Raw genomic sequence first — 15,254 nt, 5'->3', positions numbered from 1 at the left:
TGTATTAGAATTCCTAAATCTTAACCCTCCCAAATTACTATCTAAGGTTTACCGGACACTTATTAAAATAGATGAATCAATATCCCTTCCCATTGTAAAATGGGAGACAGACTTGTCAGTCAACTTTGACCAAAACTTCTGGTCTCAGATATGTCTAAGAACTTTTAAGATGATTAAAAACCCCAATTTACAATTAATACAATACAAAATCCTTCATAGAGTACACTACACAGGTCAACGGATGTTCAGGATGGGTTTCGTATCATCTAATGTTTGCTCACAGTGTACAAACAATATTCCTGACAATCACATCCACGCATTTTGGTTCTGTCCACCTGTTCAGAGGTTTTGGTGCCAGATATGTGAAGACTTATCAAAATGTCTGAGATGTGATATTCCACTCTCTCCGTCAGTTTGCTTATTGGGTCACTTAGATGATGTCACCTTGGAGACAAAGTCAATTCACATGATTTTTACTGCTTTATGTATAGCAAAAAAAAAACTATACTCATAAATTGGAAAAATAAAAATACTCTTAGTATTAAACAGTATAAAGTCCTTTTGTTAGATTACATCAGTCTTGAGACCGCCTGTACCTCCACATCAGAACAATCACTCTGGGCTTCTTCGATTGGCTTCAACCTGTAATGGAGGTGGGTAAACCCCTTTGATTTCATCCCGTGGGGAATTGTGGTTGATTTGGGGGGGTATCGGGGCTGGGGGCATGGGGGGGTCATGGGTCCGGGGCAATGGCGCTCAACTGGGGAGATGGCTTTGGTGGTTCTGGGCGTTGACCTCTGCTGGCTGCATACAGGCCTCTGGGTGGTCTGTGCCAGTGGGCGCAGGTTGCTGGCCTGGTGGCCTGGCTACTCCTGGGTGGGTTTGGGGTGAGCGCGGGTTTGGGGTTCTGGGGGAGTGTCGCTCCCGGGCTGGGGTCCCGGCTTGATCCGGGGGTCTTGGGTCTTGGCGGGTATGTTATAAGGGTCTTGGGCCGGTGCATGCGCCGGCGCCCGGCCCTGGCCTGGGGGCCCTTGGTGCGCTGGTGGGCTTTAGGGCCTCTGCCGTGGGGGGTGGGGGGTTGGACTCAGCCTGGATGTCTTCCTGCCTGGCTGTGGCTGCGGTCTGGTGCTTGGCTGGGGTTCTGGGCTGTGGGGGGCTGTGGGTGTGTGTGTGTGTGTGTGGGGGGGGGGGGGGGGGCTTTTGCTCAGGTGGCTCTGCACTGCTGGCCCAGGGGTGTCTGGGCGTGTTAGGCTTGTGCCCTCCCTTGCATGGGGTGCTCTCATTGTGGGTATTGCTGTGGTGGACTGGTCTGTCCTTTTGTGGGGGTGGGGGTGCACTCTTGGTCATCGTGGTGCGCTGTCTGCGGCTGTTCAGGCACTCCTGGCTGATTGTCGCTGCTGGAGTTTGGTGGCTTCTTTGGTTGGGGGGCTGGGTGTTGAGCTGGGGATCGGGTTGGGGGTCTGGATGATCTCGGGGGGGCTTGGGTCGCTGGCCCGGGTTCTGGTCGGTACTCGGGGCTATGTGCCGGTCTGTGGCCTGGGTCTCTGGTGGTGAGGCTGCCTCCTGCTCCTGGATGAATGCACTGGAGCCTCCCTCCCCTGGTGGATCTCGGAGAATGGGGGTGCCTATTGGGGTCATTGGGGGAGCTGGCCCCCTGGGAGGGCATTGCCACCTCAGTTGTTCCTCCCCATCCCGACATCTTCCTCCACCCACTCCATCACACCACCACTCAAGCAGGGCCTTGGGGTTCAGGTGCACTACTGAGCTGCGGGGAGGATCCTCCATCACCGTGGTTCATGGAGACCTGGGCCCCAATTTTATCAAACAACCTAGACACTCGCATATAACATTCTAACGACACATGCATATATAGGGTCTGGAGTGGGCACATGGTGGCATATAGGGGGTGGGATGTGTAATCATTCTCACCTCCGGGACCTGTGCCCACTCTTATATGTAGCATATAGACATTTAGGGTTCTGGGCAAGGGTTGGGGGGGGGGGGTGAACGGGCACTGCCTGCTCTCTGGGGAGGGGGTGGGTCTGTGCCAGTCGCCACCTCATCCCCCCCATTTTAAACGCACTATATAACAACATGCATCAACATCTTATTTGAGTGGGGGGGAGGAGTTGGGTCTTCCAGCTTTTCTTAAACCCTCATTCTCCATCTGTCATTTGGGGTTGGGGGTGGAGGGGGTAGGCTGCCTGGTTGGGGTCTGGGCTGTGGGTGGGTATTGGGCCTTTGGGGGCGATTGGGGGTGGGGCTGGTGCTCCGGTTCTCCCTGGATTGTTGGATCCTTTTATCAGGGTTCCTGTTTCTGATGGGCTTGGGTGGCTGCCGGGTTCTGGCGGGAGGTCAGCTGTGGTTGTGTGTGTGTGGTCGTTGGTAGTGCATGGCGGCAGTCGGGGGCATGGCTTCACTTCGATGAAGTTCTGGCTGGTCGCCCTGATGTGAAATTCATGGTGTGGGGTGCTGTGGGGGGGTGGGGGTGCATGGGTGGCATGCCGGGGCTTCTCCGGGCCTGTGGTGTGGGGCTTTAGGGATGCATTGGTGCGCTGGGTCTTCCTCAGCTACTGCTCCCTGCTGCTCTTGCTCCCGGCCTGGGGCCGGCTTGCAGTCACTGTTGGGCAGGTGGGGCGCATGGACGGCCCAACAGAGGCTCTTTCAGGCTGTCTCTGTGTGCCTGTTTGTCTCAGGTTGGGTTTTGGGTTGCCCCCCTCTCTTGGACCAGTTTTGGCCCCCCATTTGGTGGGTCGTGCTCCCCTCCGATGGTGGGCCCCCCTGCCGCCGGTGCATTGGCAGCTCTCAGCAGCTGGGGCTGGGTGGTGGGGTGTGTGCAGGCCCGCCCTGGTGGCTGCCTGCAGGGGCCTGGGTGCCCTGGCTCTGTCGGGCCTCTGTTGGGGTGTGGGATGACCTCGGGACTCGGGGCTTGGTGTCCATGGCCGGATCCACTCTGGAGGGGCAGGTTACCAGCAGGGCCTGTTGACTCGTCGCTATGGCCTCCTGGGAGTTTCTGCATTGTGGTTGCTGGGGCTTCCCTTTGCTTCTCTCTCTGGGGGGTACGGGTGTCCCTGTTGGGGGACTACCAGAGTTCCGGGCTTGGGGGCCGCTGTGTGTCTGTGGTTCCGGGCTTCCCCGTGTTACCTTCGTGTCCTACGGGGACAGATTTATGGGTCCCCACATCCACTATTGAACATTTTTATGAGAAACCTTACTAGTGATAAGCATGCTCACATAGGTGTTTAGATTCAGGTGTTTATTAGATACACAGTCAGTTGGGTTGTGGTGGCCTTCAAATATATATTGTATTGCCATGTAGTGTGTGGAGTGCTTTCTGGTGATGTTATAACTATCATTATATAAGCTGGTGAAGATTCTCAGTCATCCAGGACATGATGAATTCGGGGAGCGTTTGGTGCAGAAACGGCTGGACTTTGTTTGTGGCAGGGGACGTTCATTCAGGTTGTGGAGCTGGGTGGGATGGGACGCACGCGCGTGGGACGCTCACGCATGTGTGGATTGGCGGTTTACGCCAGGACACCTTGGTGGTTCGCACCTGGGCGCCTTGGCGGTGGGTCTTTGTTCATCTGGTTCGCGGGTGGGGCCCCTCTGTTCCCGTCGGGTGTGGGGGTCAGCTGGGAGTCTGTTTTGGAGTTGCGTTGTATGTTTTTGGGAGTGGGGGTCTGGGGCCTCCTCCTCTGTTGGGAGACAGCTTTTCTCTTCTTGCATGGATTGCTTCCTTTGCCCCCCTCTCGGGCCATCTGTGTTCTCGGTCCGGGGTGTGCACATTTTGGTCCTCGGGGAGTGTCCCTTGTCTGTGGGGTAGAGGTGGGCAGCTGGGTTTTGTCCGGGGGTGGGGGTGGGGGGAGGCTTTCCTGTGTTGGGCCGTGCGTCTGTGGGGAAGCTGTTTGGTTTCTCCGGTATGGGGGTCTGGACGGTCCTCGCTGCGCTAAACCGCGTGCACTGCGCCGCTCTGTTTGTGTGTGGGTGTTTTGTCCTTGGGGTGGGCCGGTCTCTGTCTTGGAGTCCTGCTGGGTTTGAGGTGTGCTGGGGTCTTGTGTTTGTTGGGGGTCCCCTGCTGGGTTTGAGGTGTGCTGAGGTCTTGTGTTTGTTGGGGGTCCTTCTTATCAGGTTTTAAACGAGGTCAATGCGGGTAAACCCAGAACAACAGCAGGCTCAGAAAAGTTTATAAAAATATGTTTATTTAAACCAGGGAAGGATGGGGTCGGGATCTGAAAGTGGTAAGAACGAGGATTAGTTTTCTGTGGAGCAGATTCGTCAGGTAAGTTGGAGTGTAATGTCTTCTTACAGGTGGGAGCAGAGGCTTCAGCTCTGAAGGTGAGTTTCCAGGTTCCAGGAGTATTTACAGGTGCAGGTGTACAGGTGAATATTTACAGGTTTATGGAGGAGGCAGACAGGCAGCGTGCAGATGGTCTCAGGTGAGTAGCTCTCAGATCTCAGGGGAGTGTTTCTCAGGAGGCTCAGGAAGTTCCACTCAAGCATAAGCGTTGCTTCAGCGAAGTCCTGATCCACAGTGAATCCTTATAAAGCCAGTGAGCAGATGAGTCAACTGTAGCAGGTGAGTATGATTAGTGCTGCCAACCAATCAGGGGAAAAAAAACAGCAGCAGCAGCAGCTGAAATGCCTCAGTACCCCCTCCTTAAACATCGCCTCCAGGCGATTTCAGTCGCTTCTCAGGGTGGTCCCTGTAAAACAAGGTTATGAGAGAAGGGTCCAAAATATATGACCTGGGTATCCATGATCTCTCCTCCGGGCCGTATCCCTCCCAGTCCACTAGGTATCGGAAACCACGGCCGTGGCGACGAACGTCCAGGATCCACCTAACGGTGTAAACCGGGTCGTTGTCAACCAGCCGGGCGGGCGGTGGGGGGTCAGTTGGAGGGTTGAGGGAGCTGACACCCACAGGTTTGATCTGCGACACATGAAAGGTCGGGTGGACCTTCATGGAGGAGGGCAGACGGAGCCTCACAGCAGAGGGATTTATGATTCTCTCCACGGGAAAAGGCCCGATGAACCTAGGGGAGAGTTTCCTCGGAAAGTCCTTTAACTGAATATCTCTGGTGGAGAGCCATACCTTCTGTCCTACTTTATACGAGGGTGCGGATGAACGGTGCCAGTCGGCAAACCTTTTGTACCGGTGGGCGGTGTGCATTAAGGCTCTTCTGGTCTGGTTCCATATCTTGCGACAACGTCGGAGGTGGTGTTGGATGGAGGGGACCAAGGCTTCAGGTTCATCGTTGGGGAACAAGGGAGGGTTGTAGCCTAGTGAAATTTCAAAGGGAGAAAAACCAGTGGCAGAGGAGGTGTGACAGTTGTGAGCATATTCAACCCAAGGTAAATATTTGCACCAGGATGTGGGATTGTTATTGATGACACAGCGTAATGACGTTTCAAGTTCTTGGTTACACCTTTCGGATTGACCATTAGACTGGGGGTGATGACCAGAAGTGAGACTAACCTTTGCTCCGAGGGTAGTACAGAATGCCTTCCAGACCTGAGAAATGAACTGGGGTCCACGGTCTGACAGGATGTCCAGGGGGATGCCGTGAAGGCGAAAAACGTGGGTGACCATCAGCTGAGTGGTCTCCAAAGCGGTGGGTAATTTGGGTAGAGGGACGAAGTGTGCAGACTTGGAAAATCTGTCAATGATAGTAAGAATGACAGTGTTACCTTCAGAGGGCGGGAGACCAGTGACGAAGTCCAGAGAGATGTGTGACCCGGGACGACTTGGGATGGGTAAAGGCTGTAGGAGACCGGCAGGCTGTTGATTTCCATTCTTGTTTCGCGCACATGTTGAACAGGCAGAGACAAAGTCTGTGATATCAGGATACAGAGTTGGCCACCAGAAATGTCTTTTACAGAAGGCAATCATACGTGTGACTCTGGGATGGCAGGTAAAGCGATGGTTATGGACCCAGTCCGGTACCTTACCAATAAATGATTTGGGGATAAACCTCCTTCCAGGTGGTCCAGAGCCAGGGTCAGGTTCAGAAGCTTGTGCCAATCTGATGGTGTTTTCGATATCCCAGGTGAGGGTCCCCACGATGCAAGTGGACGGGAGAATGCTTGAGTTGGTCTTGGGAGAACCTGAGGGTGAAAACTGTCTGGAGAGAGCATCGGGTTTAATGTTTTTAGAACCGGGTATGTATGTTATGGAAAAATTGAATCTGGCAAAAAATAAGGACCATCGAGCTTGTCTGGGGTTTAGTCTCTTAGCGTTCTGCAAGTAGGCTAGATTTTTATGGTCAGTCCAAATAGCAAAAGGTGTTTCGGAACCCTCGAGCCAGTGTCTCCATTCTTCCAGAGCCAATTTGATAGCCAATAGTTCACGATTGCCCACGTCATAGTTCTTTTCAGCTGGGGAGAGTCGCCGAGAGAAAAAGGCACAGGGATGGACCTTGTTGTCTGCGTCTGAACATTGGGACAGGACTGCCCCAACACCGAGATCCGAGGCATCAACCTCCACAATAAATTGCCTCTTGGGGTCAGGGTGGCACAAAATAGGAGCAGAGGAGAAACGAGCTTTCAACTCACCAAACGCTGTGTCTGCCTCAGGAGTTCAACAAAAGGTTTTTAATGTGGAGGTGAGTTGAGTGAGAGGAGCAGCAATCGGGCTGTAATCTTGAATGAACCGTCTATAGAAGTTGGCGAAGCCCAGGAACTGCTGGAGTTGTTTGCGGTCTTTAGGGACTAGCCAGTCAGTGACAGCTTGGACCTTCTCTGGGTCTGCACGAAACTGTCCCTTCTCCAAAATAAAACCCAAGAAGGGGACAGAGGTTACATGAAAATCACACTTTTCGGCTTTTACAAATAGTTGATTCTCATACAAACGCTGTAGTACAGCTTTAACATGGTTAACATGTACTCTTTCATCACGGGAGTAGATCAAAATATCATCTAAGTAGACAAAAACAAAGTCATCCAAAAAATCTCGTAGGACATCATTAATGAGAGCTTGGAAAACAGCGGGTACATTTGTGAGTCCGAAAGGCATCACCAAATATTCAAAGTGTCCAAGGGGGGCCTTAAAAGCAGTCTTCCATTCGTCCCCCTCCTTTATTCTTACCAAATGGTACGCATTGCGTAAGTCTAGCTTGGTGAATATGGTTGCAGAATGGAGCTGATCGTGAACTGAATCAATTAGTGGAAGGGGGTACTTATTCTTTACAGTGATTGCATTTAATCCTCGATAATCAATACAGGGTCTGAGGGTCTTATCTTTCTTGTCTACAAAAAAAAAACCCTGCCCCTAGTGGGGAAGTGGAGGGGCGGATTATGCCGGATGCTAAGGAGTCTTCGATGTAATCTTTCATAGACTCCTTTTCGGGGCCTGAAAGGTTATATAACCGACTGGATGGAAATGTAGCATCAGGAAGGAGTTCAATAGCACAGTCGTAAGGTCTGTGCGGGGGTAGTGTCAAGGCTTTACTCTTACTGAAAACGTGGGCCAGGCTATGGTAAACTGGGGGGACCTTAGTTAAATCGATATCATCGGGGGGTTCCCTCCCTTTAACGGGAGTAGAGACAGCCGTTTTAAGACAGGACATTAAACAATCCTTGCTCCAACTCTCTAAACGACGTTCTGACCAATTGAAAATGGGGTTGTGTTTGGTGAGCCAGGGATACCCAAAAATTAACTGAGATATGGGTGAATCAAAGACAAGAAACTCACCCAGCTCATGATGATTGCCAGAGACAACAACGTGAAGATCCGAGACCTTGTGAGTGATTTGGGCAAGATGTTGTCCAGTTAGCCCTGTGATGGAGCGAGATGAGGTGAGTGGTACGGTGGGGAGTTGGAGTTGTTCCACTATGTCTCTGGAGATCAGACTTTGTTCTGCACCAGAATCGATAAGAGCAGAAACGGGCAATTTAATTTGATCATGAAGTATGGTAGCAGGTACAGACAGAAGTGAGGCAGGGGAGATTTGGGATGAACTCGGCGGCGTCCCCTGTTTTACTGCAGAGCCGGTCCATTTCCCCGTACAGGACAAGTGGCGACAAAGTGTCCCTTGTTACCGCGGTAGATGCAGACCTTCGTGGCATATCGTTTCTGTCTTTCCTCAGGAGATAGTCGGGTCCTCCCCACCTGCATCGGTTCAGGTTCAGACTCGGGTGATGAGGAAGTTCTGGTGTTGTTATTCTCGGTCGACCGAAAAAAAACATGCTGAGGATTATGGGTAACGTAGTTTCTCTCCTTTCTACGTTCCTTTATTCTGTTGTCGATGCGGATAGAGAGAGCGATTAATTCATCCAAGCTCCCGGGTTCATCTCGGGAGGCAAGCTGGTCCTTTATGTTCTCATTTAAAGAATTAACATATGTACCTCTTAATGCTAGTTCGTCCCATCCAGCCTCCTCAGCCACAATACGAAAGTCCACAGAGTGATCGGCTGCCGACTTACTTCCTTGTCGTAGTGATAATAGTTGTTTTGCGGCCGCCTCCTGGTGGAGTGGATGGTCGAATACACGTTGGAATTCTTGAATGACAGCTTGAGAAGTTAGAGAATCAGGAGAATGGGCAGTTAGAAACGCTTGGGCCCAACGGAGAGCTTTTCCCTTTAATGATGAAACAATGTAAGTCATTTTAGCGTAATCATTCGGAAACAGAGATGGGGAGCGAGCGAAGGCCAAGTTGCATTAGAGCAAAAATCCCCCACATTGACTGATATTACCTTCAAAATGTTCAGAAGGTCTCAGATCTGGTTCTCTGAATGGCAACACAGGACTTGGAGACAGGCTGGGAACAGAAGGTGGGTTAGCAGGAGTGGCAGGAATTAAGTTGATTATCTTGCTGTCTAAAGCAGCTACACTGTGAGAAACTTGATTTAAAGTGGCGGTGGTATTTTGTTGAAGTTGGTAAAGATGTTGATACATTTTATCAAGTTCAGCAAACTTACTCTCATAAACTTGTGTAGAGCTCGCAGTCTGAGTGTTGCCAGATTTACCCACAGACATGTTGCTTGGCTGAAGCAAACTATCAGGTTTTAAACAAGGTCAATGTGGGTAAACCCAGAACAACAGCAGGCTCAGAAAAGTTTATAAAAATATGTTTATTTAAACCAGGGAAGGATGGGGTCGGGATCTGAAAGTGGTAAGAACGAGGATTAGTTTTCTGTGGAGCAGATTCGTCAGGTAAGTTGGAGTGTAATGTCTTCTTACAGGTGGGAGCAGAGGCTTCAGCTCTGAAGGTGAGTTTCCAGGTTCCAGGTGTATTTACAGGTGCAGGTGTACAGGTGAATATTTACAGGTTTGTGGAGGAGGCAGACAGGCAGCGTGCAGATGGTCTCAGGTGAGTAGCTCTCAGATCTCAGGGAAGTGTTTCTCAGTAGGCTCAGGAAGTTCCACTCAAGCATAAGCGTTGCTTCAGTGAAGTCCTGATCCACAGTGAATCCTTATAAAGCCAGTGAGCAGATGAGTCAACTGTAGTAGGTGAGTATGATTACTGCTGCCAACCAATCAGGGAAAAAAAAACAGCAGCAGCAGCAGCAGCAACAGCTGAAATGCCTCACTTCTGAGTTTCTCTGGTGCTCTGGCGGCGTGGGGGGTGGCAGTGTTTTTGCGTCTGCTGTTGTCCTTTTTCTGTTTGTTGGTGTGTTTTGTGGATTTCCTCGCTGGCTTGGCGGGGGCCCGATTGGGGTGTCCGTGTGTTTGGAGAGCATCTTGAATGTGTTTCTGTTCCTTTTCGGGATGCTCTCCGGACGTGTGGATGTCCTGGCTGGGCTTTTGTAGGGTCGGCGGGGAGGTCTACGGGACGCGCTGGTGAGCAGGGTGGGGGACGGCGGCGGGTATGGGAGCGTTGTCGTCCCTTGTGTTGCTGGAGTGTCGGAGAGGTTCGGAGGGGTTTTCGGCAGGCGTGGGATCCCGGTGCATTTCGGGCTGCATTTCGGGCCCGGCGGGGCTCTCGGACGGAGACTGGTCTGTCCAGGGGGCGGGGCACCTGTGCACGGGCAGAGTGGTGTGGTGTGTGCGGTCCGGTGCGGCGGGGACTGTCCGGGCCTCTGCGTTGGGGAGGCTGGGCAGCCTCTTCACAGACGCGTGGCTCGGCGCAGGGGGGCCACCTCCTCTGGGCGGGATTCGGCTGTTCGCCTCCGCCTCGTGGGTGGGGGGTGCTCTTTTGGGGACCGGGGTGTGCGCGTTTTGGGCCGGGGGCGTGGGTGGTTTGGGAGGGGGTGAGGGAGGCGGTTTGTGTTGAGGGAGGGGGTTCGTCTCTTGGCGGGGGGGCTCGGATTTCCACTTTTGGGGACATGTTGTGCGGCTTTGGGGCGGATTCCCGGCCGGTTTTCGCGCCTGGTGGGAGCAGGGGGGCCTCATCTGTGGGTTGGATGGGCAGGGACCTGCTGTTGAGCTGTTTGAGTGTGGGCTGCCGGTCTGCATGTGTGTGTGTGTGTCTTGTCTCGCTCAGCTTTGTGGCCTGAGTCTCTCGCTCACTGCTCTTTGGTATGGTATGGTATATAGTTTATTCATTTTAAAAAAGTACAAAACAATTCCATAACAATATAAAAAAAAGATACAAAAGATTTAAAATGAAAGGCAGCAGAAAGAAGAAAAAAATCTCATTATATCTGCCCCTTTTTTTAAACAATTATTTCAATCATAATCATTTTCAAGTAACAGAACAAAATGAATAACTCTTTCTAATTTTTCTAATTCTAATACAAAACACACACTAATCTACTTCATATATGCTTTTTTAACAATACAGTTTTGATCTTTTTCTTAAATGTACACATTGACTTGGCATTTTTCACATCTCTGTCTAGCCAATTCCACAATCCAACTCCTTGGATTGAGGTAGACCTTCCCTTCAGACTAGTTCTGAATTTTGGTTTGACAAATATCTCTATCCCCTTAAGATTATAACAACTTTGTCTTTTAACAAAATTTCTTTTGATATTTAATGGTAATGTGTGATTTTGAGCCCTATACATAACTGATAAAATACTATAATCTACCAAATTATGGAATTTCAATAACTTCAGTTGATAAAATAATGTGCTTGATGGGTGACTGTAATGCTTTCTGGTGATGATTCTTACAGCTGTTTTCTGTAAAATAAAAATAGGCTTTGTAAATGTTTTACACGCTTTCCCCCAAACATCAATGCAATAGATTAAATGTGGAACAATGATTGTGTTATACAACATGTACAGAGCTTTATCATTTGTAGTGAACCTGATCTGACCTCAAATCTGATCAGATGAACAGGGACTGTTATTTCATTGATCTGCATCCAGAAATACAGTTTGAGCCATCTGGTGACTTTCTTTCTTGAATTAATCAAGCAGAAAAGACAATTCTCTATGATCATTACTATTTTACAAATGTTTGATAATCAAATTGTGTTAGTTCACTCAATGTTTACAGGTTGAAGAAAACTACTCATTTTATTTTACATAAACAGTAAGTAATGATTTTTATTCCTCATTCAAAGAAGAAATCAGGTTAATATGCATTTCTTGATTTTTCTGTCTGCAATGAGCGAGTTTTGTAAGTATGTTAAAGGTCGGTTCTCGGTCAACTAAAATGTTTACTGAGAAGAAATGTCATGTTTAAACTTTTTCAGAAGATAATAAGAGGGAGACTCCACGAAGTCTGGTTTTCTGCAATAATCTTTCTGTCTGTTGTTGAACAATCTCATTCTCTGACCTCGAATTTGATAACATCTTACATCACAAACCACACCTCTATTCTGGTCAATCCACGAATCAGAAAGCTCTAAATTGACCCGGAAGTCAACTCATTTAAAATGTGGCAACTTCCCGGTTCTTGTTAGAGAGTGCACAGAGTCTGAAGTCTGAAGCCAGACGCTGAAGATTAATGGAGCTAAAAAGAGTCTGATGCTGCAGAGCTCTGAGAGTTCCACACAGAGTCTGATGAGATGAAAGGAGTTCAGAGTTCTTGGATGCAAACGCGTTCAGGATGATCCAGAGACGTTTTGGGATTATAACTTCTATTTGAACAACCTCGTACGACTCTCGAAGGATTTCAGCTGCTCTCAACGGAGACGCTGAAAGAGTCTGAAGGATTCTATACCGAGCTGATTTATCATCAACCAGGTAACGATTTACTTCGACCAAGTGTACCGTCGCAAGCTGAGATCTGAAGGAGCGTGCACGTTTCTGGTCAAACAGATTAATTCCCTCACAAATCTCTCTGTAAGATAAATCTCCATTTCCATCTTAAACTCTCCTTTCTCCTAAAATCAGTACATATATTTTAGAAATATCTGAAGCTAAGTCCTCAATCACCGCCGTGTGATTGATGTCCATTATCTGTGAAACTTGTCTGTTATTATTTTCATATTTTGCCAAATTAATGTAAATGTTTGATGTTAAACTTTGATTCTGAAAATAAATGACCGCATTCATTTTGATGGGTCAAAGATGAATAACGTCTCTCGTTACATTTCTGTTAAAATTCAATGCACGACATTTACACAGTCAGAAAGATGAGGAACTCGTGAAAAAGTATGAATATATATCCCTATATGACATACTACACATTTAATAATTCCCTGACTTTGTATAGTACTGCAATAGATTTAGCTATTTTTGTTCTTACTGAATTTATGTGATTTTTCCATGTTAGTTGTTCATCAATGATTACACCCAAAAATTTAATCTCATTAACTCTACAAATCTCAACACCCTCAATTTTAAATGGATTGTCAACAGTTCTCTTTTTGTTACTAAATATCATGTATTTAGTTTTATCTAAATTTAATGATAATTTATTAAGTTTAAACCAAGTTTGTATTTTATCAAATTCTGTCTTCATCAATTCCAACATCCGTTTTACATCTTTATCAGGTCTCTCTTGTAAATGAGTCCTCGAGGCTCAATGGGATTTACCTGTATAAATAAAGGTTGATTGATACCCAAACAAAAAAATGTGGTGTCATCTGCAAAAAGGACACATTTGAGGAGTCCTGATACATTCACTAAGTCATTCACATATAAAATAAATAACTTTGGTCCAAGTACAGAGCCTTGAGGAACTCCACAAGTGATATTGCACAGGTCAGATCTTACACCATTTATTTGTACAAACTGTTTCCTATCTTTTAAATAGCTAGATACCCAGTGTAATGCTGGTCCTCTTATACCATATTTATTTAATTTTTCAAGGAGAATAGTGTGGTCAATAGTATCGAATGCTTTTTTTAAATCAACAAAAATACTAACACAATACTGTTTTTGATCGACAGCAGTAGTTATTTGTTCCATTATTTCCATGAGAGCCATTGATGTAGAGTTTTTTGCTCTAAACCCATACTGACTGCTACTTAGAATGTTTTGTTTAGTAATAAATTTATCTAATATGGTCACAAACAGTTTTTCTAGAATTTTTGAGAACTGTGGTAATAAGGATATTGGTCTATAATTATTGAACACACATTTATCACCATTTTTAAAGAGAGGAACTACCTTAGCTACTTTCATATTGTCTGGAAATATTCCTTTTGAAAATGATAAATTACAAATATATGTAAACGGCTCGATAACATAACTCATTATGTCCTTTACAAACATCATATCCATGTCCACCCAGTCTTTTGATCTCTTATCTGTAAGATTTTTTACTACGTTCATTATTTCTTCTTTGTCAGTTCCATTAAGAAAAATACTGTTGTCACAACTTATAACTGAATGGTTCACATTGTAGTGAACTTAACCTGATGTCAAGACTAAGCCTAAGGTCAAAACCCTTGACCTTAAGAACCTTGTGGGACAGAAACTGTCATTTCATTGATTTGAATCCAGAAATACAGGTTCACCCATCCTGAGACTTTCTTTCTTGAAAATTCAAGTGGAAGAACACTCTCTTTTCTATTATCATTACTATTTTACAAATGTTGATAATCAAAGTGTCTTAGTTCAAACCATTTTAGATGTTGCAGTGAACTAATCGATTTTATTAACTGAAACAGTGTAATGATTTTTAATTCTCATGCAAAGTTAGAATTCATGTTAAAGCTGTTACAGAGTAATTATGCATTTTCTGATTTCTGTCTTTGAATGAGCAAGTGTGCGTTTGCCAGGGTCAGGAATCGAAGCAGACATGTGTTGGAACAACTGCCTTGTTTTTACATCCTCTCAGACGTCAACAGGGGGGTTTGGCACCTGTTTCTAAAACTCGCCAAAACAAAACTCTCTCTGTCTGTGAGAACAGTTAATCTGTTCAATAACATTCTTGCTGTTTTTTCTGACTCCTAGTAACCTCTTACGTCACAAAACACACCCCTGTCTGGTCGGTACTGACCAATGGGAAGACTCCCGAATGAACCGGGAAAAGAGCTCTTTAAAATGTCGGTACTTCCTGGTTTATACCTGAGTTGAGCGGAGTTCTGTGGGTTTGGAGAAGTTCGGCGGTGCGGACAGTTCTGATATGTCCTAGTGCTGGCAGTTGCTGTGGGAGCCGGGAAGACCCTGACATGACCACAGAGCTCTTCCGAGTTTCATGGGATTATAACATTTTCCACTGAGGTGAGCTTGTGTCGGACAGAATCTCGCCATTACTCCGGACGATTCACAGCCATCCTACGGAGACGCTGAAAGGGTGCGTTAAACGGAATCTCGCCTGAGACATCTCCAGGTAAAAGAGTCGATTTCACCACCTAAGTGTACTGTAAGGAAGAAGCTGAAGAAAGCCCGGAGAGTGCCGTTCTGTTCAACACTCTCCCTCAAACACCATCTTTTACTCCCTTTAAACTTCATCTTTTCATCTTTAAATTCTTCTCTCAAGTAGAAATTCTTCCAGATATTTTAGAAATGTCTGTGTAAAGTGCTCATCCACCGCCGTGTGGATAATTGATCATAATTGTACAGTTTTCATAAATGTCTGTGGTGAAGCAACGGAAAATCATGGCCGTATGGTTTTCCTGATTGATTATGTGTTATTTTCATATTTTGCCAAATTAATGTAAATGTTTGATGTTAAACTTTGATTCTGTAAACAAATGAACGCATTCATTTTGATGGGCCAAAGATAAATGACGTCTCACGTTTGCATTTCATTAAATTCAATGCACGTTTTATTCAGTCCAGAAAAATGAGGAATCCGTGTTAATTGATGAATATATCTGAGCATCTGTTCATCTACATATTGGTGGCCCGTCACGTGCTCATAAATGGACTGCGTATTCGTGTAAAGATTGATTTTACGTGTTGGCATGAAGAAAAATAACAGTTGTCAGCTGTGTTGAACGCAGCGTGCAGGAGCTGCGCGCTTG

The sequence above is a fragment of the Nematolebias whitei genome, chromosome 21 (genome assembly GCF_014905685.2).
Source record: "Nematolebias whitei isolate Nwh7 chromosome 21, NemWhi1, whole genome shotgun sequence".
In the NCBI taxonomy this organism is placed as follows: Eukaryota; Metazoa; Chordata; class Actinopteri; order Cyprinodontiformes; family Rivulidae; genus Nematolebias; species Nematolebias whitei.
The sequence above is the reverse complement of the archived record's forward strand: the minus strand, read 5'-3'. Positions refer to the sequence as shown.